At 46.5% G+C, this 27,880-nt stretch overlaps 2 long non-coding RNA genes across 2 annotated transcripts; both read left to right on the top strand.

Moving 5' to 3' along the window:
- The first annotated feature begins 12,337 nt into the window (after nucleotides 1-12,337).
- On the top strand, nucleotides 12,338-14,815 carry LOC310833051. The gene is made up of 2 exons (XR_014558536.1): nucleotides 12,338-12,435; nucleotides 14,274-14,815. It is a non-coding gene; the product is annotated as an uncharacterized lncRNA (long non-coding RNA).
- Nucleotides 14,816-18,250: 3,435 nt separating this feature from the next.
- On the top strand, nucleotides 18,251-23,659 carry LOC310833520. Its single transcript, XR_014558741.1, has 3 exons — nucleotides 18,251-18,568; nucleotides 20,650-21,075; nucleotides 22,206-23,659. It is a non-coding gene; the product is annotated as an uncharacterized lncRNA (long non-coding RNA).
- The last annotated feature ends 4,221 nt before the right edge of the window (nucleotides 23,660-27,880 follow it).

The raw sequence follows: 27,880 nt of genomic DNA, 5'->3' as shown, positions 1-27,880 counted from the left end.
GCATTAAAAATTAAAAACTTCCCTAAACATCTAAAAATAATGCCTCTTTGTGTATTATATTCACTCATAAATGCATTTTGATGCACAGTTTTGATGCCGAGGCCCAGCCCCACATGATGTACCAGCTCTGAGGGGCAAGCAAGGGGGCAGGGCTGCCCTGGGCTGAAAGAAGTGAAGCGGAACACAAGGAATCTTGATCCCCCCCCCATTAAAACTGTTTTGTGCATCCATGTCTAACCTTGCCCTTTTCTAAAATTTATATATTGATGTGTGTGTATCCTCCACCAGGGCCTTTTCAGTGATGGCTCCAACCTGGTAGAATGCTCTGTCCCATGAGACTAGGGCCTTGCAGGACTTGATCTCCTTCTGCAGGACCTGTAAGAGGGTATGGAATGGTGTATCCTAAAGGAAGGCATTGCTGGCTGACAACATGCACCCAGAGGGGCCATGTTGGTGACCCCTTCCTTAGTCCAACCCCTCTTGATGCAGAAAATCAACAGTCACAACATCCCTGACAGGGGGGCCATGGAGCCTCTGCTTAAATTCTTCAGTGGTGCATCCACCCTCTTCTGAGGCCACCGCTCACTCTCAAACATCTCATGCTGTCAGAAAGATCTTTTCATCTAAATCGGATTTCTAAGGATGTCCTGGAAAACCATGAGGACTGTTTCATTCCTTGATTGACAGCAGTTATAAAAGCTTCTGAGCCAGTTTCCTTCCGGGAAGGGGCTTCCAGATATTAAAAGAGAAATAAGAATCAACACCAAAGAGGAAAACAGGACAGAAAGATTTACAGTGTCACGAAAAATGGAGGAAGATCTGTTTATGGGATAGCGAGACTGACTGGGGTTAAATACTGCTGATCTCTGACTCACAGTTCGGAATCGCTGCCAAGTGATTCCATGGAAGAGTAAAGATGTCATGTGGTTCATTGCTATCACCTTCCTGGCACCCAAAAAAATTCTCTTTGACGCATTGACAGCTAGGGCAATGAAGACGGGGTGTGTCCTGTTGGGTTCCTCACACCTTGAAATCTAAGTAACTACCACCTAGTTGCCCATCTCCCCTTCTTGGGCAAGACTCTTGAGTGGGTGGTCATGAAACTGATTTTCTAGATAGGTTTCATAAGGAGCTAGATTTTAAAAAGCTCTAGAGATCCAGCTGCAAGTAGAATGAGCCAGCACTTTCTTCCACCCACTCTATGGACTTCCATGGAGGTGGTGGACTAGAGGTTTTTAAACAGAGGTTGGGTGGCCATCTGTTCCTTAGCTGCAATTTCTGCATAGCAGGAAGTTGGACTAGGTGACCTTTCCATCCCTACAATTAGTTACCTCTGAATCATAGTTTCAAACTGCTGTCAGGATTCCATGGAAGAGGGAACAGGGAGAAATGTAAAGTATTGCACTTGGGCAAAAAAAATGAGAGGCACAAATACAAGATGGGTGACACCTGGCTTGAGAGCAGTACATGTGAAAAGGATCTAGGAGTCTTGGTTGACCACAAACTTGACATGAGCCAACAGTGTGACGCGGCAGCTAAAAAAGCCAATGCAATTCTGGGCTGCATCAATAGGAGTATTGCATCTAGATCAAGGGAAGTAATAGTGCCACTGTATCTGCTCTGGTCAGACCTCACCTGGAATACTGTGTCCAGTTCTGGGCACCACAGTTCAAGAAGGACACTGACAAACTGGAATGTGTCCAGAGGAGGGCAACCAAAATGGTCAAAGGCCTGGAAACGATGCCTTATGAGGAACGGCTAAGGCAGCTGGGCATGTTTAGCCTGGAGAAGAGGAAGTTAAGGGGTGATATGATAGCCATGTTCAAATATATAAAAGGATGTCACATAGAGGAGGGAGAAAGGTTGTTTTCTGCTGCTCCAGAGAAGCGGACACGGAGCAATGGCTCCAAACTACAAGAAAAAAGATTCCACCTAAACATTAGGAAGAACTTCCTGACAGTAAGAGCTGTTCGACAGTGGAATTTGCTGCCAAGGCGTGTGGTGGAGTCTCCTTCTTTGGAGGTCTTTAAGCAGAGGCTTGACAACCATATGTCTGGAGTACTCTGATGGAGTTTCCTGCTTGGCAGGGGGTTGGACTCGATGGCCCTTGTGGTCTCTTCCAACTCTATGATTCTATGATTCTATGATTCTATGAAACGCTGACCTTCTGATCGGCAAGTCCTAGGCTCTGTGGTTTAGACCACAGCGCCACCCGCATCCCCTTATTATTCCTACAAGCCTTTGCTAACTTGATGCCTTTAACATATTCTGAACTACAACTGATGCCCTGCCCCATACAGCCAATGGATCATTTTGGCCATCCAACCCAACATGTAGCAAACTGTACCCATCTCTTCCATCATCTAATATCAGATGCTAGGGTTGCAGGCAGCTGAAAAGCACTGTATACACAGGTATACAGGCCTCGGTCCAGTATACCTGAAGGAGCGTCTCCACCCCCATCGTTCAGCCTGGACACTGAGGTCCAGCTCCGAGGGCCTTCTGGCGGTTCCCTCATTGCAAGAAGTGAGGTTACAGGGAACCAGACAAAGGGCTTTCTCAGTAGTGGTGCCCGCCCTGTGGAACGCCCTCCCATCAGATGTCAAGGAAATAAGCAGCCATCTTCTCTTTAAAAGACATCTGAAGGCAGCCCTGTTTGGGGAACTTTTAAAATTTAATGCTGTATTGTTTTTAACACTTGATTGGAAGCCGCCCAGAGTGGCTGGGGAAGCTCAGCTAGATGGGCGGGGTATAAATAATAAATTATTATTATATTATTATTGATTTCACACCCTACCTTTGGTGTGCTGTTTTCACTAACCAAGGCATTCCCAATGCACACTTTCTGCTAATGTGCACACTTCTGCTGCTTGGGGAACTATCTCACAAGTTCCTGTAAGGCTTCTTATGCCCTGGAATATTAGCAGGTACCGCTTCATGACATTACGAGAATCTGTTCTGTCTGAGCTGAGCCAAAAGGGCTGGGTTGCAAGCAAGGTGTACCAACTCCGGCCTCCCACTCACTCCACAGGACACACACTGTGGGGCAGAGGGGAAAATGGGGAGGGCAAAAAATGTGAATTTTACTCTTGTAGAGTAGCCTAGTTTTTACCTCCTTAGCTCAGGAACTACAGAGAGAGAGAGTGTTTAGGAAGCACAGTCTCTCCTAATTACTGGGTCTATTTCTTCATGTCATCCTCAGTCCCCCCCCCCCCCAAAAAAAATATTGTTTGAGTTGCTGTATTTTCTCTACCCATTGTAGTGTCAGAGTGCCCTCATGTGGTCAATGAGGAAGCATCCTCAGTCAAGTGCACTTAATACTTGTGTTCAGTCTTCTTTGTCTTCTATTTTTATCACCGTGGGAAAATGGGCTCTACAAAGTTCTGGCTCCTTAAAATCTCTATATAGATGCAGATAGAGAGCTAAATAAATAAAGAACTAATTTCACACATCAAAAAAAATCAAAAAAACAAAGATCATGGCCACTGGTCCCATCACCTCCTGGCAAATAGAAGGGGAAGAAATGGAGGTAGTGAGAGATTTTACTTTCTTGGGCTCAATGATCACTGCAGATGGTGACAGCAGCCATGAAATTAAAAGACGCCTGCTTCTTGGGAGAAGGGCAATGACAGGCCTAGACAGCATCTTGAGAAGTAGAGACATCACCTTGCCAACAAAGGTTCATATAGTTAAAGCTATGGTTTTCCCAGTAGTGATGTATGGAAGTGAGAGCTGGACCATAAAGAAGGCTGATCGCCGAAGAATTGATGCTTTTGAATTATGGTGCTGGAGGAGACTCTTGAGAGTCCCATGGACTGCAAGAAGATCAAACCTCTCCATACTGAAGGAAATCAACCCTGAGTGCTCACTGGAAGGACAGATTGTGAAGCTGAGGCTCCAGTACTTTGGCCACCTCATGAGAAGAGAAGACTCCCTGGAGAAGACCCTGATGCTGGGAAAGATGGAGGGCACAAGGAGAAGGGGACGGCAGAGGACGAGATGGTTGGATAGTGTTTTCGAGGTTACCAGCATGAGTTTGACCAAACTGTGGGAGGCAGTGGAGGACAGAGGTGCCTGGCGTTCTCTGGTCCATGGGGTCACGAAGAGTCGGACACGACTAAACGACTAAACAACAACAACAACAATTTCACACCTGTAATGGCAGTGAGAGCAAATTTCGGAAAGTGTTTGGTTTAGACAGCTTAGGTTACTGGTATTCAAAAAAATAATTCCCACAGCGTGAAAGTTCCTAGAGGACATAGTGCAAGAGACGAGTGTTTTTCAATATGTCATAACTTAATTTTATTTGCAAATGAATAAGCCCATAGCACTATGTTCCCTCCTGTTCATTCCATGGCGTGGATTTGATGAGAACAGTGCTTTTTTTTCCTAGAGAAAAAGGTGCCAGAATGCACTTATCTCAGAAGACCCACCTCAGAGCCCAAAGGCGGCTTTGCTGAGGCTGGTCAAATCTCTCCCCACACTTCTGGAGCCCAGCTGAGAGGTGCTGCAACACTGTTCCGGAGAGTTCAAAGTGGAAAAAAGCCCGGGGTGAAAGTATGTTTAGTCAAACATATACTCTTTTTGTTTCTGTGGGTCAACTAATGATTAGGGAGCAAGGGAAACAACAAAACTCTCCTTCCTTGGAGGTTTTTAAGCAGAGATTGTATGGCCATTTCTCACATATGATCTAGTAGAGGTTCCTACATTGCAGGGGGTTGGATTAAGATGACCCTCAGAGTCCCTTCCAAATTTACAGTTCTGTGATTGTATGACCCTCTTTTCCTTTATGCAGGCTGGTAGGGAAGAAGGGAGAAATTCCATTCAGTTTGATTTTGAGTTGAATCTATCGAAATCATGCTTTCTGAAACAACGTGGGAACTGAAATTTTGCGCTGGGAAGAGAGATGGGTTGTTAAGAAAGATCTTTGGGAGAAGAAAAGGCTAAGAAATAAATCCAGAGCAAAGTCCTTAAGGCAGTTGGATGGCACTTTGTATGCCTCCTTCCAGCAAATCCTGCAACTGGTGCCAATAATAATAATAATCCTGCAACTGGCGCCAAGAAGAAGAAGAAGAAGAAGAAGAAGAAGAAGAAGAAGAAGAAGAAGAAGAAGCAATGACAAACCTAGACAGCATCTTAAAAAGCAGAGACATCACCTTGCCGACAAAGGTCCGTATCGTTAAAGCTCTGGTTTTCCCAGCAGTGATGTATGGGAGTGAGAGCTGGACCATAAAGAAGGCTGATCACCGAAGAATGGATGCTTTTGAATTCTGGTGCTGGAGAAGAGTCTTGAGAGTCCCATGGACTGCAAGAAGATCAAACCTCTCCATTCTGAAGGAAATCAGCCCTGAGTGCTCAGTGCAAGGACAGATCCTGAAGCTGAGGCTCCAAGACTTTGGCCACCTCAGGAGAAGAGAAGACTCCCTGGAAAAGACCCTGATGTTGGAAAAGATGGAGGGCACAAGGAGAAGGGGACGACAGAGGATGAGATGGTGGGACAGTGTTCTCGAAGCTACCAGCATGAGTTTGACCAAACTGCGGGAGGCAGTGGAAGACAGGAGTGCCTGGCGTGCTCTGGTCCAGGGGGTCACGAAGAGTTGGACATGACTAAACGACTAAACAACAACAACAAATTATTATTATTATTTATACCCCTCCCAATAAAATCACAGTAAAAACATAATGGGGGGGGGTCAATTTAAAATATGGGTTAAAATGCAATTTAAAATGCAGCCTCATTTTAAAAGTAGCCCATGGATCAAAACCATAAGGGGAGGGAAACAGAAGGGTCAGACTGAGTCCAAACCAAAGGCCAGGCGGAGCAGCTGTCTTGCAGGCCCTGTGGAAAGATGTCAAGTCCTGCAGGGCCCTGGTCTCTTGGGGCAGAGCGTTCCACCAAGTCAGGGCCTGTACTGAAAAGGCCCTGGCCCTAGTTAAGACCAATCTATTGGTCTACGTATTGCTCTACTTTTCTTTGGACCTCAGCATCAGTAAGGCCTGGGGGGCTGGTTGTGTCTTGTCATCTGGGCATCACAGAACCTCTGTACATACTGCTCAGGGAGGCCATTTCAGTACTACATTTTTACTTCACCACTACCTCTCAAGACAGATGGATCCCAACACCCAAAATTATCCCCTGGAGTGCGTAACTTCTTTATGGGGTATAAGCTTAAGGCTAAACTCATATTCATAACAGTCATGAATACCGACTCCAGCACAAGAATCCAATCCTTGAATAAACACAGGTGCTGAACATGCATGTGGGTTCAGACATACATTTCACAACCAGCTGAGAGGGGTTGTCCTTCTCCTCATCCGCACAGAGTTTATGCAAGTGCACATTAAAGTTTAATTTAAACCCACTTTCTAGATCATTTGGATCCTACAAGCCAGCAGATAAAAGAGAGCCTTTCACCACACAATGCGTAAATTCATTTACCGTATTTTTTGCTCTATAAGACTCACTTTTTCCCTCTTAAAAAGTAAGGGGAAATGTGTGCATCTTATGGAGCAAATGCCGGCTGCGCAGCTATCCCAGAAGCCAGAACAGCAAGAGGGATCGCTGCTTTTGCCGCGCAGCGATCCCTCTTGTTGTTCTGGCTTCTGAAATTCTTTTTTTTTTCTTGTTTTCCTCCTCCAAAAACTAGGTGTGTCTTATGGTCAGGTGTGACTTATAGAGCGAAAAATAGGTATACTGAACTCACTTCTACAATTACATGAGAGAACCATTAAATGCAGTGGATTCAAAAGAGCGTTGGGCGTATTCAAACAGGTGCACCTGTTGTCAAGAGATTTTAGGGATGACGACTGTTATGTGGACCTTCCCTTTATAGAAACAGTCCACCTCCAGATACCAGATGCTAGTGGAAAATACAGCTGCAAAGCACTCATTTTCATTCCCTTCCTTTTGTGTGTTGCTTTCACTCATCCATGCACTCTAAGGCCCATTTTTTTCTGAAATTACACAATTTTACACAATTTTGTAGACATTTGTCGGCTGGAGAAATGCCCTGCAGAATTTGAAGTAGTGCAGATTTCTAAGGAAATCTCTGTTTCCTTTCAGAGGGGCTGTTTCAGGAAGTGCGAAGGAAACCTTAGAAATGCTTTACTTATTGAATATCAGCATTTATAAATGCTGCTCAATCGCGGCGTTTCCTCTGGGGGTACTTCTGTGTAATAAAACCACAAAATAATAAAACGGCAGCCCAGTTTCAGCAAGAATAAGTACAAACAGCAGAGAGGAAAACAGGGCGGAAAAAGGCACAGCATTTCTTAAATAAATAAAAAATAGAGGGCGCACATCTAAATATTCATTCTGTTGATGGGATAGAGAGGCTGACTGAGGGTTACACACTGCTGATCTCTGACTCACAGTTTGGAATCGCTGTCATGTGATTGCATGGAAGAGGAAATAGGTCATATGGTTCTTGCAACCCAAAATCACCCCACATTCCTCTTCAATGGCCTGATGTCAGGGGACCGGACTGAGGAGGAATGGTGGAGACTGTCCTGTCCCTCCTACTGAAACTTCCAGAGAAGAGGAAGACAGTACAGTGGTACCTTGGTTTACAAACTTAATCCATTCCGGAAGTCCATTCTTAAACAGAATCCGTTCTTAAATCAGGGCGCACTTTCCCTAATGAGGCCCCCCACCGCTGGTGCCCTTCCACTGTTCAGATTCCATTCTTAGACCAAGGTAAAGTTCACAAACCAGGACACTACTTCCGGTTTTGCAGAGTTCGTAAACCAAATCGTTCGTAAACAGGACTGTTCTTAAACCGAGGTATCACTGTATAGAGTTAAAACAGTGGTTTGCAGAAGGTCACAGCTCAGAGACAGATGAGAGGCAAAGCTGGGAAATAATGGGAGAAGAGGTGGGCAGGAAGCAGAGCTGGAGCAGCTGGCTGACACGTTGTCACTAGAAAGCATTCCCCTTCTCCCAGAACCCGGCAAGCATTGAAAGTAGGAGAGCAAAGAGCTAAGACACAAGTGGTCTTAAGCAGCCACTGTAAGGGGGTTGGTGCTATTGAAGATTGAGAGGGGAAGGTAGGGCGGGGATTACTCTGAGCAATGCCATTACTCCAAGAGGCTGACTTTCTAAGCCTCACTCTGTGAATATTGAATAAAAGAATTTGGTAAGAGCTTTTCTTGTCTATTTATCCCTGGCCGCCTGCCGTGGGGGAATCAGATTCCCAGATGCCTAATACTTGATGACTAACATGTTGAAGCTGAGATGTATCTTCCCATGCCTCAAAATGACAGCAGAACCTGTAGGTGACATCTCCAGAACCTCTTCTGTCTTGTTGCCTTCAAAGAGCAGCCCCCAAAGGTAGAGAGAGACAACTCCTGCCCCCTACCCATTCTGTGGACTGCTTCCTTCATTGGGGGTTTTCAAGCAGAGGTTGAATGGCCATCTGCCAGGGATTCCTGCATTGCAGGGGGTTTGACTAGATGACCCTTTTGGTTCCTCCCAACCCAACAATTCTCATTCTGTACCAGGCACATCCAAGGTTCATTGCATTCCCGGCAAGAAGCAACCAGGAATGGCACTGACAGAAGCTTCTGCAACCTTCTCACCCTTAGCCTACTGATCTCTGCTGCCCATTCACAGTTCTTCCTCTGGGGGAAACTTCCATACAACGAAACATCAAGCACAGAATAACGGAAACAGCACTCCGGTTTCAACAGAGGTAAGTATCAGTGAGTGAAACAGGAAAAATGATACGCAACATCGCTAAAAACAGAGGGAGCAGGTCTAAAAACCAATGGTGTTCCTGGGATGATGATCCTGATTAGGGATTCAGGATTGTTTACCGCTGACTCATAAGTTTCATATTGCTGTCAAGGAATTCCACAGAAGAGAAAATACGCCACACCATTTGTATTTAAGTTGTCCTCAGCCTCAAAAAATGATCTTCAGGTTTCTCTTCAAGGGCTTGATAGCTGCTTCTATGTTTGAACGCATCGTGAAGCTGATGTGTGCCTAGCGCAGAGTTTCTTATTCCTGCATAAAACTCTTGGTGGCAATACCAGCAAGTCTCCTGCGTTGTTTCCACAAGATATTAGAGCCCAATCAGTGGGCTTCAATTGGGGAGGTCCAACTCTGCCTCTCTATGCACTCTATGGGACGCACGGCACCAAAGGCTCACTGCATTCCCAGAGAGGATCGAACATGAAGGTTACTTGCAGAAGCCTCCTGATTCTTCTCGCCTCCAGCCTATTGACCTTCTCTGTCTCTGGTAAGTCCTTAAGTGCTGGCATGTAGGTGGAGAAGGAGACAGTCCATTCAGTTTGCATTTAAGCCGAATCTTTCAAAATCTGAAACGATACAGAAACTGAAATTTGTAATTGAAATTTGCACTGGGAAGAGGGATTGACTGCTAGACACTCTGGGAATTGCAACTTTATGAGGAGAATGGTTGGGAGACACCTTAACAACTCTCAGCACCCTTAATGAGCTATAGTTCCCAGAATTCTTCAGCAGGGGGGAAACATGTCCATTTAAACTAATCGGCTCCAAGGATTGAATGTATGGCATAGATGGGCTCATGTATTTATTTATTTTTAAGAGTGTCCTACCCCCTTTAAAAGGGTCGTGGTTGGTGCTGCGGGTTAAACCACAGAGCCTAGGACTTGCCAATCAGAAGGTCAGCGGTTCAAATCCCCGCAATGGGGTGAGCTCCCATTGCTTGGTCTCTGCTCCTGCCAACCTAGCAGTTCAAAAGCACGTCAAGTGCAAGTAGATAAATAGGTACCACTCTGGCGGGAAGCTAAACGGCGTTTCCGTGCACTGCTCTGGTTCGCCAGAAGCGGCTTAGTCATGCTGGCCACATGATCCAGAAGCTGTACGCCGGCTCCCTCGGCCAGTAAAGCGAGATGAGCACCGCAACCCCAGAGTCGGCCCCAACTGGACCTAATGGTCAGTGGTCCCTTTACCTTACCTTACCTCCTTTAAATTGTTGGGTTGCAGATAGGTCTGCTGCTCTGGGCTTCTTTAGGAGGAAAGGTGGGATATGAATTCAATAAATAACCAATATTTTCCTACTCCCTTAAAGGCACTTTAAGGCAAGCAGCTGAGAATTCTCCCCATCAGGTGAACGGAGTCCTGAATGGATCAGTCTACATTCCCTTAAAGCTATCCTCTGCAGCAGTAGTAGAGAAAATCGAATGGGACTTCTTTCACCCCACAAATGGAAAGCCCTGTCTTCTTGATGTGTTCAGAGGTGAGAAACTGGAGCAGTCAGATATCAGCAGCAGGTCTAAGCAACTGGAGGAGAAGACTGCTGAGAACCTGTTGAGGATGAGGGCAAATCTCAGTGACTGGACTGAACGCCACAATGAAACCATATTTTGTGGGGATTTAAATGGCACACACTTGTCTAGAGATCGGCTGGCGTTGGTTAATAGGACCATGCTGAATATCAGTTTTCTGGAGAAAGAGGATGCTGGAATTTATAGCGCGCGTGTTTGGTTTAATGCAGAGCAGTTTAAAGAACACAAATTTAACCTTGCTGTTTACGGTAAGTCATTCATTTCACCACCCCTGTCAGTTTGTGGGGTGGAGCTCAGCATGGAATAGGATGCCATGGGTTTGAGTGAGGAAGCTTTTTCAGCTTGGTGGGGGCCACATTACCTCTTGGGCAGTTTTCTGGTGGGCCACATGCCAGAGCTTGGAGGGATCAGAGGTGAAAAGGGGGGGGGAGATAAATTAATCTGAGAACTGTAGAGTTGGAAGGTCATCTGGCCCAAGTGAAGGAATCACAGCTAAATGTGAATGTGAATTATAACTTTGTAGAGTAGGGTAGTGTCAGGGAACTGACATCAGAGTCAGAGGTGGAGGCAAGGCTCCCGAGCGATGCTGGAGAGGGGGCCAGCAAGGAGAGAGGGAGCTCATCGGCTGGGGAAGGGAATCAGCGCAACACCAGTAGGGAAGGGGGGCAGATGGGGGATTTGGAGAGGGGTCTCCAAGACTCTACGCCCGAAAACAGTGAGGAGAGCACGGGCACTCCTCTGCCCACTCCCTCCCTGTGCAGAAGAGTCCCGCGCAGGGAGAGTAGGAGGAGACTGGGCGTCAAACAACTTCTTTGCTGGAAGAGGTTCAAAAAACGCCCACTGACAGATTCTGCTAGCGACTGAACAGCCACGGAGTGAAGGGCTGTCAGCCAGGACAGGTTAAACCAGACAACCGGGCCCAGGAGTGGCGGTAACTTACGCACGAGCAACCCTTTATAACCATTACAGGTAGCTTCTACATGCATGCACATACCTCTATGCTGCACCAAAGTAAGCATACATCCAATGTGGTGGCTAGTGTGTCAGACTAGGACCTGGAAACGGATCAGGGTTCAAATCCTCGCAGTCAGCCACGAAGCTCACTGGGTGTAACCTTGGGGGCCAGTCACTGCCTCTCAGCCTTACTTACCTCACAAGGTTATTGTGGTGTATTGAGCCAGTGTGGTGTAGTGGTTAAGAGCGGTGGACTCGTAATCTGATGAACCGGGTTCGCTTCCCGGCTCCTCCACATGCAGCTGCTGGGTGACCTTGGGCCAGTCACACTTCTCTGAAGTCTCTCAGCCCCACTCACCTCACAGAGTGTTTGTTGTGGGGGAGGAAGGGAAAGGTGAATGCTAGCCACTTTGAGACTCCTTAGGGGAGTGATAAAGCGGGATATCAAATCCAATCTCTTGTTGTTGTTGTTGTTGTTGTGGGGATCAAGCAAGGATGGGGAGAACCAGGTATACCACCCTGAACTCCTTGCAGGAAAAAGGAGGGGTGGAAATGCTATAAATGGATCAGACTGAAAGGAAACATTCCAGCATGTGGGGGGGGGGGGAGCACTCTAAGAATATTTGGAGGCCAGTCTTTACTAGAACTTCTTTGTTTTGACTCATGTGCTCATTCTACGTGTCTATCTTATAGCTCTCAAGCTCAGGGAGTCCTCCCCTCCCTTGGGTAACTTCACAGATAAGAATTCACGAGCAGTTGACAGATTTATAGTCCTTTTATTACGGTTTCATGTTGCAGTCACAAAATACACAGCTCTCCGCAAGGAGGGCAGTTGCTTACTCTGAATCCGATTCCCTACTTCCGCAGCAAGGAGCACTCCAACGGGAAGTTCCTCCCCCTCTCTGCCTCCTTCGTTCTCTGATACGTTCAGACCTCTGAGTGGGGAGGGGGGTTTCCCCACATTCTCAGTTGCTGCGTCTCCCAATTACCCCTCCCTTCTGGCTCTCTTGTCATTATCTCATAGCTGGGTAGCTCCTCCCTAATCTGTTCAGCTTCTGTGCCTGAGTCTGCCTGTCTCTCTGTTTCTGAAAATGCTGAAAGGCAGGGGATGCCTCTTCTTCTGAGAGAGACTGATCTGTCTGCAACTGCATTCCCCACTCTTCAGATCCAGACCATTCCCTGACAATAGAACGGTTGCTCAACAGCTTGGTAGGTTTCTGGAGGAAACATCAGCTTTAGATCCATTTCAGTTGCGTCCTGGTTTTGGGACGGAGACGGCTCTGGTCGCCCTAACAGATGAAATTCCATAGACAACTGGATCGAGGCAGGTCGGGACTGCTGATTCTCTTAGATTTGTCAGCAGCCTTTGACATGGTCGATCATGATCTTCTGGATCACCGCCTCATTGACGTGGGGATCCAGGGCATAGCCCGTAACTGGCTGTGCTCTTTTATCTCTGGTCGGGGACAGAGGGTGGCACTAGGGTGGGAGATGGAGTGCCACAGGACGCAATTCTCTCCCCGATGCTTTTTAACATCTTTATGTGCCCCCTTGGCCAGATTGTCCAGAGTTTTGGACTGGGCCATCACCAATATGCTGATGACACTCAGCTCTATCTGCTAATGGATGGCCACACCAACTTGGCCCCAGACACACTGACCAGTTGCTTGGAAGCTGTGGCTGGATGGTTTCATGGGGGCTGATTTAAACTAAATCTTTCAAAGACAGAGGTCCACTGGCTGGGTCAGGGTGGTATGGGGATGAGGGACCAACTCCCTTCTCTTGTGGGTGCCCAATTAGTGCCATTGCCTTCCGTTAAGACTTTTGGTGTAATCCTTGATGCCTCCCTTTCCATGGAGGCGCAGGTTACAGCAACAGCCAAGGCGACATTTTTCCACCTTCGCCACATCAACCATTTGGTCCCTTACCTTTCCCGCCCTGATCTGGCCACAGTGATCCATGCAACGGTCACCTCCAGGCTTGATTATTATAACTCGCTCTATGCAGGGCTGCCCTTGAAGCTGTCCCAGAAACTCCAGCGGGTGCAGAATGCTGAAGTGAGGCTCCTCACGGGGTCCCTGCCAGGGGAGAATATTCACCCAGTGCTTTTCCAGCTTCACTGGCTCTTGGTGGACTACAGGGTCAGATTTAAGTTGCTGGTTTTGACCTTTAAAGCCCTTCATGGCCTAGGACCCTTGTATCTACAGGTATGCCCTGCAGATGACCTTAAGGTCCATAAATAGCAACACCCTAGAGGTCCCAGGCCCTAAGGAAGTCAGATTAGCCTCAACCAGAGTCAGGGCCTTTTCAACACTGGCCCCGGCCTGGTAGAACGCTCTGCCTCATGAGACCAGGGCCCTGCAGGATCTGATTTCTTTCCACAGGGTCTGTAAGACAGAGTTGTTCCGCCTGGCCTTTGGCTTGGAATCAACTTGATCCCCTTCCCCTTTTTCTTTTTCCTTTCTCCTTCTGTGATGGAATTCCTATTTGGGGACTTCCCTGGCTTTTTTCTGGCCCACGTAGGACCAGTCTGGACAGTTGGCATTGGTGAAGATTTGACGTTTTCATCCCCAAAAAGTTTTTGATTTGAGTTTCCACTGAAATGAGGCTGCATTTTAAGGTTGTATTTTAATCTTGTTTTTAAGTTGTATTTTAATCAATCATTTTTATACCTGGTGTTAGCCGCCCTGAGCCTGGTCTTGGCTGCGGAGGGTGTGGTATAAATAAAATTTATTATTATTATTATTTATTAATAGCACTGTTTTACACCTTGGAATTTTGGTCTGTTGTTATAATTGTTTTCTCTGACTAATATGCATTACGAAATGAAATACGATAAAAGCTTCACCCCAAAAAAGGCTGTGTGTGGAGCAGAGTCATTGAAGGATATGGCTTGGGGAGGGAGGGTGCCTAGATGTGGCCTTCATGGGCTCTCAGGGGCCACATGGTGATGCTTGGAGGGTCTGTGTCTCTCCGTCACTGCCCAGCACAGTTAGCGATGGCCACCGAGGCACAAACTTCACATGACTTCTCTTTGTGTTGAACAGAGCCAGTGCCAGCACCGTGGATACTCTATCATGTGTTCTCCAATACTCGAGAAGGCTGCAATGTGACCCTGTGGTGTCAGGTACCTAGTCAGGGAAAGTACCATATCTCCTGGGAAAGAGGCAATCTTTCCAGGGCCTCAGCAGGAGGTTCTTCTAAGTACCAGCTTTTGTCCAACAGCAGGAATCTCTGTGTCTCCTGGAGAAAAGGCTCCCCTGACTCCACCTTCATGTGTTTGGTCAGCAATCCTGCGGATCAAAACGAAGCCTCAATTGACTTGCTCAACATCTGCACAAGCGTTGAATGAGAGAAAGGTGTCCTAACCCTCACATTGCTGTTAGGATATAGTTCTGTTCCACCTTAAAAAGGAACAGGCGTGACTGTTGTGTGTCACATGCCTGTTTACATTTCAGCAGTCTGCTGGGAACTTCCATTTTGTATATTGCTTTTGCTTTGCTGCTGTTTTGCTGGAGACGAAGGGAAGCAGACATGTTTTCCTTTGTTCCTGAACTATGCTGAATAAACGCTTGTAAAATAATGCTTACACATGGCTCTGTCCGCCACTTCTGCTGTGAGAATATTTATTCGCTCTGCTGACAGAGCGTGCACAGGTCTCTAAACGTATCTGAGGCTCGTGTCGCTGATTGATCCTGTTCCAAGGGAGACTGGTGATCATCTGGCTGCCAGCCGGTGGCTGGAGCCAGCTGGGGGCCTTCCTGATGCCCCCGTCTCCCCGGCAGTATCCCAACAATTGCTACCCAGAAGTGCTGAATCCTGAGTGTGTTTTGGATGCTCGGGATACCCCTAAAGATGAGGGATTCCAGGAGAGGTACCCAGGCACACAGAGCATTAAAAAAAAAAAACACCTAGGGAAAAGAAGGAATGGGAATCCTCCATGCTTCTGTTGAACCATCATTTCCCAAACACTGGAAGCTGCCTTTTAATGAGTCAGACCACTGGTCCATCTCAGTTATTGAGGCAATGCCCACCCTGCTTCATCCAACTCGACCCGCAACAATCCGTGGATCTCTTTAGCCATATCTTCCAACACCTGAGTCCCTCCAAAGATGCCCAAATTGGTTTCTGCCTTGGCCGAATCCAGTGTGCAGCTCTAACGAGAGGGAGCCTTTTAATCACAAAACACATCGTCCATGTATTTAAGTCACTTCCACAAGCTAAAAGAAGAGCCTGTACATTGGGCATCTTCGATGGAGAGTTTGGCCAAAAAAAAGCAAAAAGCAAAAACTACAAACCCACGGCTACAACAATGGTATGAGTAAATATAATGACCTCCAAATGCACAATGCAAAAAATCCACAAACTAGTCTGCTGTGTGCCAGCAAAGTTTAATAATGCCTTCCTGTAAAAAAAAGAACTCTGTTCTGTATAGATATGGCACCAAATAGTAAAAGAGTTATCACATTCATTCTAATCCCTGATTTTCTGTTCCATTAGGTTACAAGATTAAATATATACATCTCCCTCCTTTATTTTCGCTCTTTATAGTGTGGGTCTGTGGCACATTGTTGCAACCACTCTCTGGGCTTTGGAGTAGTTAGAGATTCCTTTACACTTTAGGTCTAAGGTGCGTATGAATTGGATGATTTGCTGCCCCCATACTCATGTCTCCCTGAAGCAGCATCTATATATTCTGTCTCTCTTCATTTCATGTACAGTGGTGCCTCGCAGGACGAAATTAATCCGTTCCGTGAGGCTCTTCGTATAGCGGTTTTTTTGTCTTGCGAAGCAAGCCCATTGACAGCTTAGCGGATTAGCGCTATTAGTGGTTTAGCGGCTTTTAGCGATCAGCTGTTAAGCGGCTTTTAGCGGATCAGCTGATAAGCGGCTTAGTGGCTTAGGAAAAGGGGGGGAAGGGGGAAAACCCACAGGAACTCGCAAGACATTTTTGTCTTGCGAAGCAAGCCCATAGGGAAATTCGTTTTGCGAAGCGCCTCCAAAACAGAAAACCCTTTCGTCTAGCGGGTTTTCCGTCTTGCGAGGCATTCGTCTTGCAGGGCACCACTGTATTCCTTATTTCCCGGAGTCTGTGACTTATTTATGGAGCATAAGATTAAGGGTAAGCACATATTCATGACAGACACCCATGCCGAGATTTCCTCTTGGAATTGTTTGCTGAATAGACCAGCCTGCTGGACATGCGTGCGTGTTGAGATATACACCTCACAACAACCTGAGAGGCACTGTCTTTCTCCTCATCCACACGGAGTTTATGCAAGCACAGGCTTGACAAGTTGGATCCTCCTAACAGAGGGTCCATGTTGTGCTCGGCCCCTGAAACTCTTCCCCAACTGTATTGAGGGTGGGGCTTGCCCTGCTGCAAGCCAGTGGTGCCACAGTTATGCCACTGGCCTTTAGCCAGTCAGCATCGTGGCAAAGGTTGGGGGTTGGCAGTGTGACGTAGGAACCTCCTTTTACTTCACGCTGCCGAACACCCGCCCACCCACCTGTTAATCAGGTCATGTTTAGCCTTGGGATGCGTTTGGCGCTGTGGTTTAAACCACAGGGCCTAGGAGTTGCCAATCAGAAGGTCGGCGGTTTGGATCCCCATGACGGGGTGAGCTCCCATTGCTCAGCTCCTGCAAACCTAGCAGTTCAAAAGTGCCGCAAAGTGCAAGTAGATCAGCAGGTACCGCTCCGGCGGGAAGGTAAATGGCTTTTCCGTGCGCTGCTCTGCTTCGCCAGAAGCGGCTTAGTCATACTGGCCACATGACCCAGAAGCTGTATACCGGCTCCCTCGAGATGAGCGCCGCAACCCCAGAGTCGACCATGACTAGACCTAATGGTCAGGGGTCCCTTGACCTTTACCTTTGGCCTTGCTTTGGACTTCAGTTGGTCACTTGTTTTAGAACGTAGGCCGGGTAGAAATTTTTCCCAATGTGACAGATTGGCTGTGGCCACTTGTTTTTTGCCTACCTCTCAGCAATCATCACAATTTTGTACGGTTTGGTGGTTAGGCATTGGTTTAGGGGAATGTGGGGCGGGGGCCATCACCTGCCCCTCCAATGTATAGGGTATTCCATTAAAGGAATCTGGGGGTCTGGATCTCGTCCGAAGCCTGGAGAGGGGCTAGGGCCATGCCAGGACCCCCGGGAACCCAGTCAATATACACTGACGGAGCTCCCCCTGCTGGTTGTTTACCCTTCCAGGCTTCCTGAAGGGTGGGGCAGGAGCCAGATATAGTTCTGATACCAATGCCTAAGTCAATACCAGTCACATTTGTGCATTCAATAAAGTTGTGGCCAAAATTTGCCCATTAAGATTTAAATTAAATTCTGTCTCCTAAATAAAGACTGTGTCTTTATTTCCATGAGGGATGGGTTTTGGGGCTCGGAGCACAACCAACGCTGAATTTAAGGCCAAATTCTTCTTGATTCAGATCCTACAACCTGAAGGATATGAGGAAGCCTTTCATCACACAATGCATAATTCATTTTACACTGAATTCACTTCCACAATCACACAGGAGGACCATTAACTGGAGTGGCTTTAGAAGAGTGTACAGAAAATAAAAAGAGGAGGGGTTTATGCTGAAAGCTATTAGCAATCACAGCTGTTGGGCGGACCCTCCTTTTACAGGAGAAAATAACTTGGAGCAACGTGGAGCTGAGAGGTTTAGGGCAGCTTTAATTTACAGATTAACAACATTTATAAATGCTGCTCTTCACAAGTGTTTCTCCTGGGGTGGGGAGTTTCTGGGTAATAAACCATTTAAAATATTCAGGAGAAGTAACCACAAAATAATAAAAGCAGCTGCTTGGTTTCAGCAGTAAGTGGCTTCAAAGCCAAGGAGTGAAAAGTGAGACGGAAAGATATACAGCGTCACTTAAAAACAGAGAGCAGATCTAAAAGCTCGTTATGTTTATTGCATAGTGAGGCTGCATAAGGGTTAAATGCTGCTGATATTCCAAAGATGCTTTTCAACTGGGGTCACGTGGTTTCATGGAAGGAGGTGACGTAATTGGTCGTATGTACTCGCTAACCCCAGATTTCTCTTGAAGGGCTTGGCAGAGGATTTCCTGCTTGAAGGAACGACTGGAAATGACAGTAGAAAACTCTTATTGATATCGCCAGACTCTCTCCTGCATTGCTACTTTCAGAGAGCAGAATCCAAGGAGTGTGCTGCAAACAGGGTGAACCAACTCTGTTCTGCTTGCCACTCACTCTGTGAACCACGTCCAAGACCTGCTGCGTCGCCCGACAAAAATGGCAATGGATGTCACTCACAGAAGCCTTCCTGTTTTTCTCACCTTTGCCCTACTGATCTCTTCTTCCTTTGGTAAGTCCTTCAAAACTGGTGGGCATGGAGGCAGGAATTCCATTCAGTTCTCAGTTGAAGCCAAATCTATCAGAATGGGACCTGAAAGGCTTCCAGCCTTTAAAGTGTTCATTAGGATGAGAGATCGGTTGTTGAACTACTTTGGGAGTTGTAGTTCTGTGTGGGGAAAGGGGGATCTCTTAAGAAAACCTCAGCACCATCAATGATCATAGGATTCTTTTCTGGGGGAACAATTTAGGGTTGCCAGATGTCCTCTTTTTCCAGGACACACCCTCTTCTTCATGGGTTGAGTCATCATAGTGATCCGTAGCTAAATGTAGAAGTTGGCCAATGTGTCCTCTTTTAAGCCCTTCAAAATATGGTAGAAAATGTTACGACTTTGAATGTCTTATATAACAGAGTCTCCAAATGCTCCTATTTAGCCTTGGCACTTGTGGATAGCAATAAGCGATCCCACTTTGTTTCTGTGCCATGGGAAATCGTGGTTTAAGCTGGGGCCATAACATTGCTGCTACCTTGGCTCCCGTTCCTCTCCTATAAAAACTATGAAAATATCTCTCCTTTAAATTGGAACCTGCAACTAATCCAGAATGCAGCAGCTAGACTGGTGACTGCAAGTGGCCGCCGGGACCATACAACACCGGTCCTAAAGGATCTTCACTGGCTCCCAGTATGTTTCAAAGCACCAAATACCAAAGTGTTGGTGCTGACCTTTAAAGCCCTAAACGGCCTGGGTCCAGTATACCTGAAGGAGCATCTTCACCCCCATCATTCAGCCCGGACACTGAGGTCCAGCGCCGAGGGCCTTCTGGCAGTTCCCTCCCTGTGATAAGTGAAGTTACAGGGAACCAGGCAGAGGGCCTTCTCGGTGGTGGCGCCCACCCTGTGGAACGCCCTCCCAGCAGATGTCAAGGAAATAAACAACTACCTGACTTTTAGAAGACATCTGAAGGCAGCCCTTTATTAGGATGTTTTTAATGTTTGACAAGTGGCTTCGGAAACCCAGCATATGGGTGGGGTATAAATAATGATATTATTATTAATAATAATTATTACTGCATGTTTGCTTAAAAGTAAGTCCCGGTAGGCCTGCCCTTTCCCCCTTATTGTCAGTGCATATACCGTATTTTTCGCTCTATAAGACGCACCAGACCACAACACGCACCTAGTTTTTGGAGGAGGAAAACAAGAAAAAAAATTCTGAATTTCAGAAGCCAGAACAGAAAGAGGGATCGCTGCCCAGTGAAAGCAGCAATCCCTCTTGCTATTCTGGCTTCTGGGATAGCTGCGCAGCCTGCATTCGTTCCATAAGATGCACACACATTTCCCCTTACTTTTTAGGAGAGAAAAAGTGAGTCTTATAGAGCAAAAAATACGGTATATAGGGGGTGAGACAGATGTTGAATAGAACGCCCCTATTTTCATCTCAGAAAAGTTGGAGAGTTTGATATAAATGTGGCCGGTAACTGTTTTGAAAATGACTCCCCCACGTTGACATTCTGGACAGAGATGTTGCTTAGGGCTCCTTCATTTTTATTTTTATTTTTTATTAGGTTTTCCACAATTATAACAAATATCACATAACAGAACAACAAACAAAAACAAAAACAAAAAAGCACGTCAAAGAAGAAAACAATACGAAAAACATCATCCTACCCACCACCATAACAAATAAACGATAAAAACGAACTTAATTCTTTAAAAGCCCAGCCTTATGTACATATTGATTGACTTCCTCTAGTCCCTCCCTTCTGAGTTTCCTTGTATCTGCATGTAACAGCTTTCCAATATCATTACTAAACAAAAAATATTTTCAATTGTCGGAGGAAGCACTGGTGAAGAAAGTGGGGTGCGGTGGGTGCCCTTGAAGCCCGCCTCGGGTGTCATCCCAGGGGGAGTGCACCCCCCGGGACGCCAGCCCCACGCCCACGGGCGGCTAGCCCTGCCCTCGCGGGGTACACAACATGTGCGCCGCTCTGGGTGCTGGAGCAACTAGCCCCGCCTCTGGGAGGAAGAGTGGGGTATAAATTCCATATGCATACAGACAAACAACATTGGCGCCCCTCTTTGTTTCCCCAAAGGCACTACAGGTGAAGCATCGATGAATGCATCCCAGCATGTGAAGGGAGTCGTGGGAGGACAGGTCTCCTTTCCTGTACAGGTCCCCCCGGGAAAACCAGTGGAGAAAATTGAATGGGATGTCATTAGCCCTGTAAGCGGAGCGCCCTATCGCCTTTGTGAATTCAGAGATTGGAAGCTGAAGAAGTCAGATTTGAGCACGTGGATGGCAACATGGATGAACCTACAAGGTCATAGGTCATTTCGGGAAAATGATTTTGTGACTAATGTAATGTCGGGGCACATATTTGGAAATCGGCTGCTGATGGCTGACAGGACCACTCTTATAATCAGGAAGATGGAGAGGCGGGATGCTGTAAACTATAAAGCTCGTGTCTGGTTTGATGCAGAACAGTTTGAAGACCACTTTTTTAACGTGACTCTTTACGGTAAGCAATTGTTTTTCTCCATTCTTGAGTTTGTGCTGGAGCTGAGCATGGAAAAGGATGGTCATCGGATGAAATGGGGAGCCTTTTTCAGACCATAGGAACCATCTCTGATGGGACCTGGGCGCCTCAGGACCCACAGAATTTCGACTGTGGGATCCCAGCTGGGTGACAAAAACGTGCCGTGCATGCGATGTCACACAGAGCAACATAGACACCATCTTGACGGGGCGCATCTGCAGCCTCAGTGGGCCCAGGCAGAGGCCCCATGGCAGAGGCCCTGGCCCAGTCACCGCTATGGTGCTGGTGAGCCAGCGGAGGCACGGCAGGGGGCAGAGGGAAGTGGAGGCGGAGCGCTGTGCGTGCGACATAATGTCATGACATCACATTGCACGCAAGCACCCCACTGAGCACCCACAATCTGGGGCCCACATCAACACCTCTGTTTCAGACTGAGGGCCACAATTCCTCCTAGGGAATCTTCTTGGGGCCACATGGTGGTGGTGGGAGGGGGGAAAGTAGGCGGAGTAAAGAATGTGACTCTTACCTTTGTAGAGTTGGCCAATATCTACACAGCCTCTCAAATTCACGCCCATGTCTAACCCTCCATCCATCCATCCATCCATCCATCCATCCATCCAAGCAAGCAAGCATCATTTTCAGAGTTGAAGGATATATTGAAGGAGCTGGGACTATTTAGCCTGGAGCAGAGATGACTGAAAGGCGAGACAATAGCCATCTTCAAATATCTGAATGGCTACGGCGTAGAAAAAGTAACAAGCTTGTTTTCTGCTGCTCCAGAGGGGAAGACACAAACCAAAGGATTTAAATGACAATAAAAGATATTCTGATAAAGAACCTTCAGAAGTAGAATGGTCTCCCTGGGAAAGTGGTGGATATCCCCTTCATTAGGGACTTTTAAGCAGAAGTTGAATGGCCAGCCGCCAGGGATTAGTTGGCTGGGATTTCTGCATTGTAGGACTTGGGGGTGGCCTTGAGAGAGTCCCATGGACCAGATACAGAGGCCCAGTGGGGTGCATTTTCCCCTGGTCCTGAGGTTCCCCCATTGCTGCCCTACACACTTAGTGACAGCCAATGAGGCACAAACCTCACATGACTTTTGTGTTGAACAGATCCAGCACCACCACCAAGGATCAACTATTATGATTTGATCAAGACTCCAAAGGGATGTGATGTGACCCTGAACTGCCAGACATATGAAACAGGAACATACAATATCTCCTGGGAAAACGTGAGAGCTTTAGATAGTTTCTCATTTTCTGACAACGGCAGGAATCTCCATGTCTCCTGGAGAAAAGACTCTTCCCATTCCATCATCACCTGCCTGGTCCACAATCCGGCAGATCAAAAGAAAGCTTGGTTTGACTTGCGCAGAATCTGCCAGGATTATGAACGTCATGCAGTTGAAAGTCATAAAGGTGAGCAATCTTTCCTCCCACCCTAAATTATCCAGAGATGCTGCTTGGGCCAGTGAACAATTATGATATCCTTAAGGGTTGGAGATTCAAGGACAGGTGCACAGGCATGCAGAACATTTAAAAAAAAACCTGAAGGAAAACACAAATGGGAAACATCCTGACTTCTGTTAAAAGTTGCTCACAGAATTTCTCAGGGCACACAGAAAGCTGTTTCTTACAGAGTCAGAACTCTGGCCCATTTAGCTTAGCATTGTCTACACGGACTGGCAGCAATGGTTTTTCTGGGGTTTAAGACAGTGAGTCCCTTCCAGGCCTTCCATAGAATTGAGGCTGGAAACTGGGGGTGCTTCACTCTTTAAAGTACCATCATTTTCTCAGCAGCCTGGAGCTAAAGCGAGAAAGACTTTCTACTCTTGGGTTCCCCTCTGTTCCACGCAGTGGTACTTGGGGACTGGAGCAATGGGTGATGGAGTGGACATGGGGGGATTTTGGTAGGATCATGGGGAGAGGATGGGCCACAGGGTTGGGGTGGCAGGGAGGTGGGGTAGAAGGAGCTGTGATGGGAGGGTTGGAGGTGGAAGGAGGTATGGCAAAATGGCTGAATCAACCATGAGGGATGGTTACCAGGGTGAGGTCCATAGTGTGGTTGCAAGTGGGTAGGGGTTGGCATGGAGGTGGAGGGGGAGTTAGGGCAGTTGGTGATCAATGGGGGCAGGAATGGCAGCCCCTAACAAAATATAGTTTTCCAAAGCTTTCAATAACCGGCAACCATTTCTCAATGTAGCATTTTAAACATGTAAGTGAAACAACCAGAACCAGAAACTCAGAATTTCTCTAATTTCCCACCCTTGTAAAGTTCAGTTAAAGACCTCTCTGAGAAAACATGTGAACAGCTTAATGACCCCTTATCATATTGATAGATTGGGTTTCTCATGGGACGAGCTGACAATTCATTTTATGCTAAGGACAATTATCAGATGATCGTAGGAGAAATATTATGTGAAGGAGCTTACAGACATGACTTTGGCCGTTATGGAATTTCCCTACAAATGAAACCGATTGGCATTTTCATTGGCATTGCTATTTATTCTGTTGCTCTTGGTCACATGTTGGGGCAGAGGTCACTTTGGCAGTAGCTATTATGTTCTTGTTCCAATATGTTCCTGTTTTTATTTTTTTTGTTCCAGGCAGCATTCCACAAAATATCCAGTGGGGTATCATATTGGGTTTTCTTGTACCCATTATATGTATTTTGGTGGTGATCTGCAAGTGTTATGAGGCGGGGAAATCCAATCAGAGGAACACAGGTAGAACCCTCTCTATTACTCTTCCTTCCATCTCAACTGTGATGGAGGCTCCCTGCCAAATATGTTCCCACCTTCCATTTGTGTATCCTGGAAGACAGGGATTGGTCATTGCCAAGGACTAAGTAACATGTCTCATGTTGCACTCTGCAGATATTCTCTCTGTGGTACAAGAGGAGATGGTGTACCGTCCGCCACCCGAGAACCCAATGATGAACCGCCCTTTGATGGTTTTTGCCCCCGACAGTACAGCAATGAGCCCCCCTACCTATGATGAGGTCCAGGTGAGATCCGTATGTCAAGAAAATAAGGGGTGATGGTTCAGTGCTACTGTTACATGCCACCGCCATCTCAAGAATAGTGAGAGACTTCAGGGGTTTTGGCACGAGAGTCTGTGACGACTGCCCCCCACATAAGTTAGCCCATAGGTGCAGTAGAGGACAGTGCCCTGTGGCCAGTTTCAAAGTCAGATTTAACTGGTAGACTTCTGTACATTTAATGAGGGGTGGCGGCACCATCTGGTCCTTTCAACACCAAAAGAAAATCTATTCTTCTCTCTTTCTAAAATACTGATTATATTGTTGGCCCAAAACGTTAAATTCTAATAGAATTAAAACATTATTGTCTGACTAAAGCAGAAGAGCACAGCCAAACTGTTATTACAGGTTCCTGGATCTCTCATCACAATTAAGCTAATAATAATAATAATAATAATATTTTTTTATACCCCACCCTTCCCAGTTCAGAAAACTGGCTAACAACAAATTTAAAGCACTTAATTGATGCAACAAAAAACAGCATAAAATACAGTATAAAATAAATTCAGAATTCAAAAATCAATTTATGGGGGAAATCCATCCAATAAACATTAGATGATCACCAGGGCTAGCTGACTAAATTAGTCCTATTTGGGCCAGCGAGGAGACCAGGGGAGAATTAGCGATCCCAGAGCGGGTAATCTTCATAAAAAGGGGAAGGGGAGGGAAGGAAGAAGAATAAAAGATCAGGCTAATTTCAAATCGAAAGCCAGGTGGAATAGCTCTGTCTTATAGGCCCAACGGAAGGAGCTTAAATCCTGCAGGGCCCTGGTCTCATGGGACAGAGCATTCCACCGGGTTGGAGCCATCACTGAGAAGGCCCTGGCCCTGGTGGAGGATAGTCTGACTTCCTTAGGGCCCGGGACCTCTGACCTATGGTTATTCATGGACCCTAAGCTATCCCTAAACACTTGAACTAAGAGATATAGTTGAGTCATCTGCCTTTTGCTGAATTTGTGGCTGAGTTGGTGGTTTAGGTGGGTTCCAATGCTCTTTCGGGAGCTGCTTCCCACAGTCTCCTGTACCGCGTTGTTTAACTGCTCCTCTTTCTCCTCCACCTGCAGGCTGACCGGAATGGAGCAGAAGGTACATTGTGCTCAGAACCGCCAACCTATGATTCCCTTTCTGATTGCACCGCGTCTGCCCCTGATGCCTGTGACTGCAGCTGTGACTGCAGCTAGCTATACTGGATTCAGAGCTGAGGACCTGACTGAAGAAACCGAGTGACTGCCAGACAAGCTGGGGGAGATGGCCGCCACCGCCACCGCCACCACCCACCCTGTTGGAGAACACTGCCTGAAAAAGGTCATGGGCCAAGGTGAAAATCAAGAAGAGGAACTTTTCTCTGATTTCTCTGATCCTGTGGCTGCAATGGAAAAGCATCATTTGGCTTTGCTCATCTCCCCCTCCTGGGACCCTTATAAAGAGGAAATGCTGCCTGAGTCTTTGCTTTTAGCAACTAATCTTCATAAACATTGCTGTCTCCAGCTGTGAAGGCAGAACCACTCTCTGGGGTTCTGTTTCATATCTACATGAAGCCATTGTTAGGGATTTCAGGGCAAAAGCTGCCTTTTACCTACTGCTGGTGGTTTGACAGCTACGGCCATACCCAGACCATGAAAGCCTTGCCACAGTAGTTCATATACTTCAAGTCTGGATTGCTGCAACGTGCAGGTTTCCTCTCTTGATATGGAAGCTGCAGTTGTTGCAGAATGCTGCAGCATGATCGCTGATAGCTGTGTGGCTTTGTCAGCACAAACGCCCCCTTTTCAGAGCTCTGCACTGGTTGCCAATTGGCCAATGTCCTGCCAACTTCAAGGTGTTCATATTAGGACTGGCAACGGCTGTTTTGTGCATGATCAAAGCAACACCTTGATGGGGTGGTAAAGGTAAAGGTAAAGGGACCCCTGACCATTAGGTCTGATCGTGGCCGACTCTGGGGTTGCAGTGCTCATCTCGCTTTATTGGCCATGGGAGCTGGCATACAGCTTCCAGGTCATGTGGCCAGCAGACTAAGCCACTTCTGGCGAACCAGTGCATGGAAACGCCGTTTACTTCCCGCCAGAGCGGTACCTATTTATCTACTTGCACTTTCATGTGCTTTCAAGCTGCTAGGTTGGCAGGAGCTGGGAGTGAGCAATGGGAGCTCACCCTGTCATGGGGATTCGAACTGCCGACCTTCTGATCGGCAAGCTCTAGGCTCTGTGGTTTAACCCATAGCGCCCCCCACGTCCCTTATAACAGGGCATAGTGGGGGGTAAAAGTGCATACTGGGGTTGGATTGGGCTGGGCTGCATTGCACTGCAGTGTGAGATGACCCAGAACACAATCCCCATGCAAATTGGGAGTTGCCTGTATATAAAACCCTTAACAGCTTGGGAGCAGTTTACATACAAAACCACCTTACCTCACATATGCCCACTCATCCGCTTCGACTGGCAGAATTGCACTAGTACAGGTGCCCCACAATATCACCCCTGTGGGTGTAAGAACTCAACCCTATAGCATGGCAGAGCTTGCACTTTGGAACTTCCTGCCTGTATAACTCAAGCAGGTGCCTTCACTGTCGTTTATAAAGACACGGAACAACAACATCACTTTTAATCTGTTTCAGTATTTTAACTTTTGTCTGTTTTAAAGGCGGGCTGCATTTTTTTTCTTGATTTTATCTTTTGCAAACCACTTTGAGGTGCTACCAAATGCATAGCCTTCAACATGTCAAGGCGAAAAACTGGGCCACTGTGCTGCTGTGTGGGAAAATGGGATGTTCCAGTTTTAATGGGACAGTTGAGGGCATCTGAAGTAGCAACAGCTTTTCTTCCAAATGAAGAAGTTATATTATTATTATTATTATTATTATTATTATTATTATTATTATTATTATTATTCTATTATAACTATTCTTTTTTAAAATGTGATGCTTATTGTTGTTATAATATTATGTAAATTGCTTGTGAAGTCTGCCTGAAAAGCGGTATATAAATTCTGCAAATAATAATAATGCAGATGTATCTTTTGAAACCTCAGGCACTACAGTGTTAACTGGTGTATTTATTTTTGAAATAAAGAAAATATATGCCTTCAGATGATTGGGCCTTCTGACTGCAGGGGCAGATGGGAGTTGTAGCAGAAAATGTCTGGAGGGAAGAGAAAGAAGTTTACCACTCAATGAAGATTAAACTTGCCTCCAGAAGCTCACAAGAGGACTCTTAAATGGTTTCCCTTAAAAAGGGTGTTAGGTAAATTCAAAATGGAGGAGGAGTTGTTGAAAGCTCTTAGTGGAAATGTGGACCTTCCACTGACAGAGGCATTCTACCTCCCAACTTTTCCCTTTTCTTGTGAGGAATCCTATTCAGAATAAGAGAACTTCCCTTTAAAAAAGGGAAACATTGACAGCTATGCTACCTCCAGATACCAGATACTACAGGGTTGTATAGCTAAAGAGCACTGTTGATTTCATACTCTCCCTTTTGTGTGTTATTTTAACTAATCCATGCAATTTAATGCACACGTTTTACTAATGGCCACATATTGTCCACAATTGTTGGTTGAGGAACTCTACTGCAAAATTCACCCTGAAATCCAAAGGGTGGCTGTGCTTCAATTCACATTTTCTTTCAGGAAGCGTGAAAGGCTTGTAAAAATTCAGTGATTTAAAACATCTCCAAGACTCCAGACAGCTGCAATGTGACCCTGCAGTGCCGTGCATATGGAGAAGAAACATTCAAAATCATATGGAAAAGAAATA

The sequence above is a fragment of the Podarcis gaigeae genome, assembly GCF_964106915.1.
Source record: "Podarcis gaigeae genome assembly, chromosome: 16".
Classification (NCBI taxonomy): domain Eukaryota; kingdom Metazoa; phylum Chordata; class Lepidosauria; order Squamata; family Lacertidae; genus Podarcis; species Podarcis gaigeae.
The sequence above is the reverse complement of the archived record's forward strand: the minus strand, read 5'-3'. Positions and strand labels throughout refer to the sequence as shown.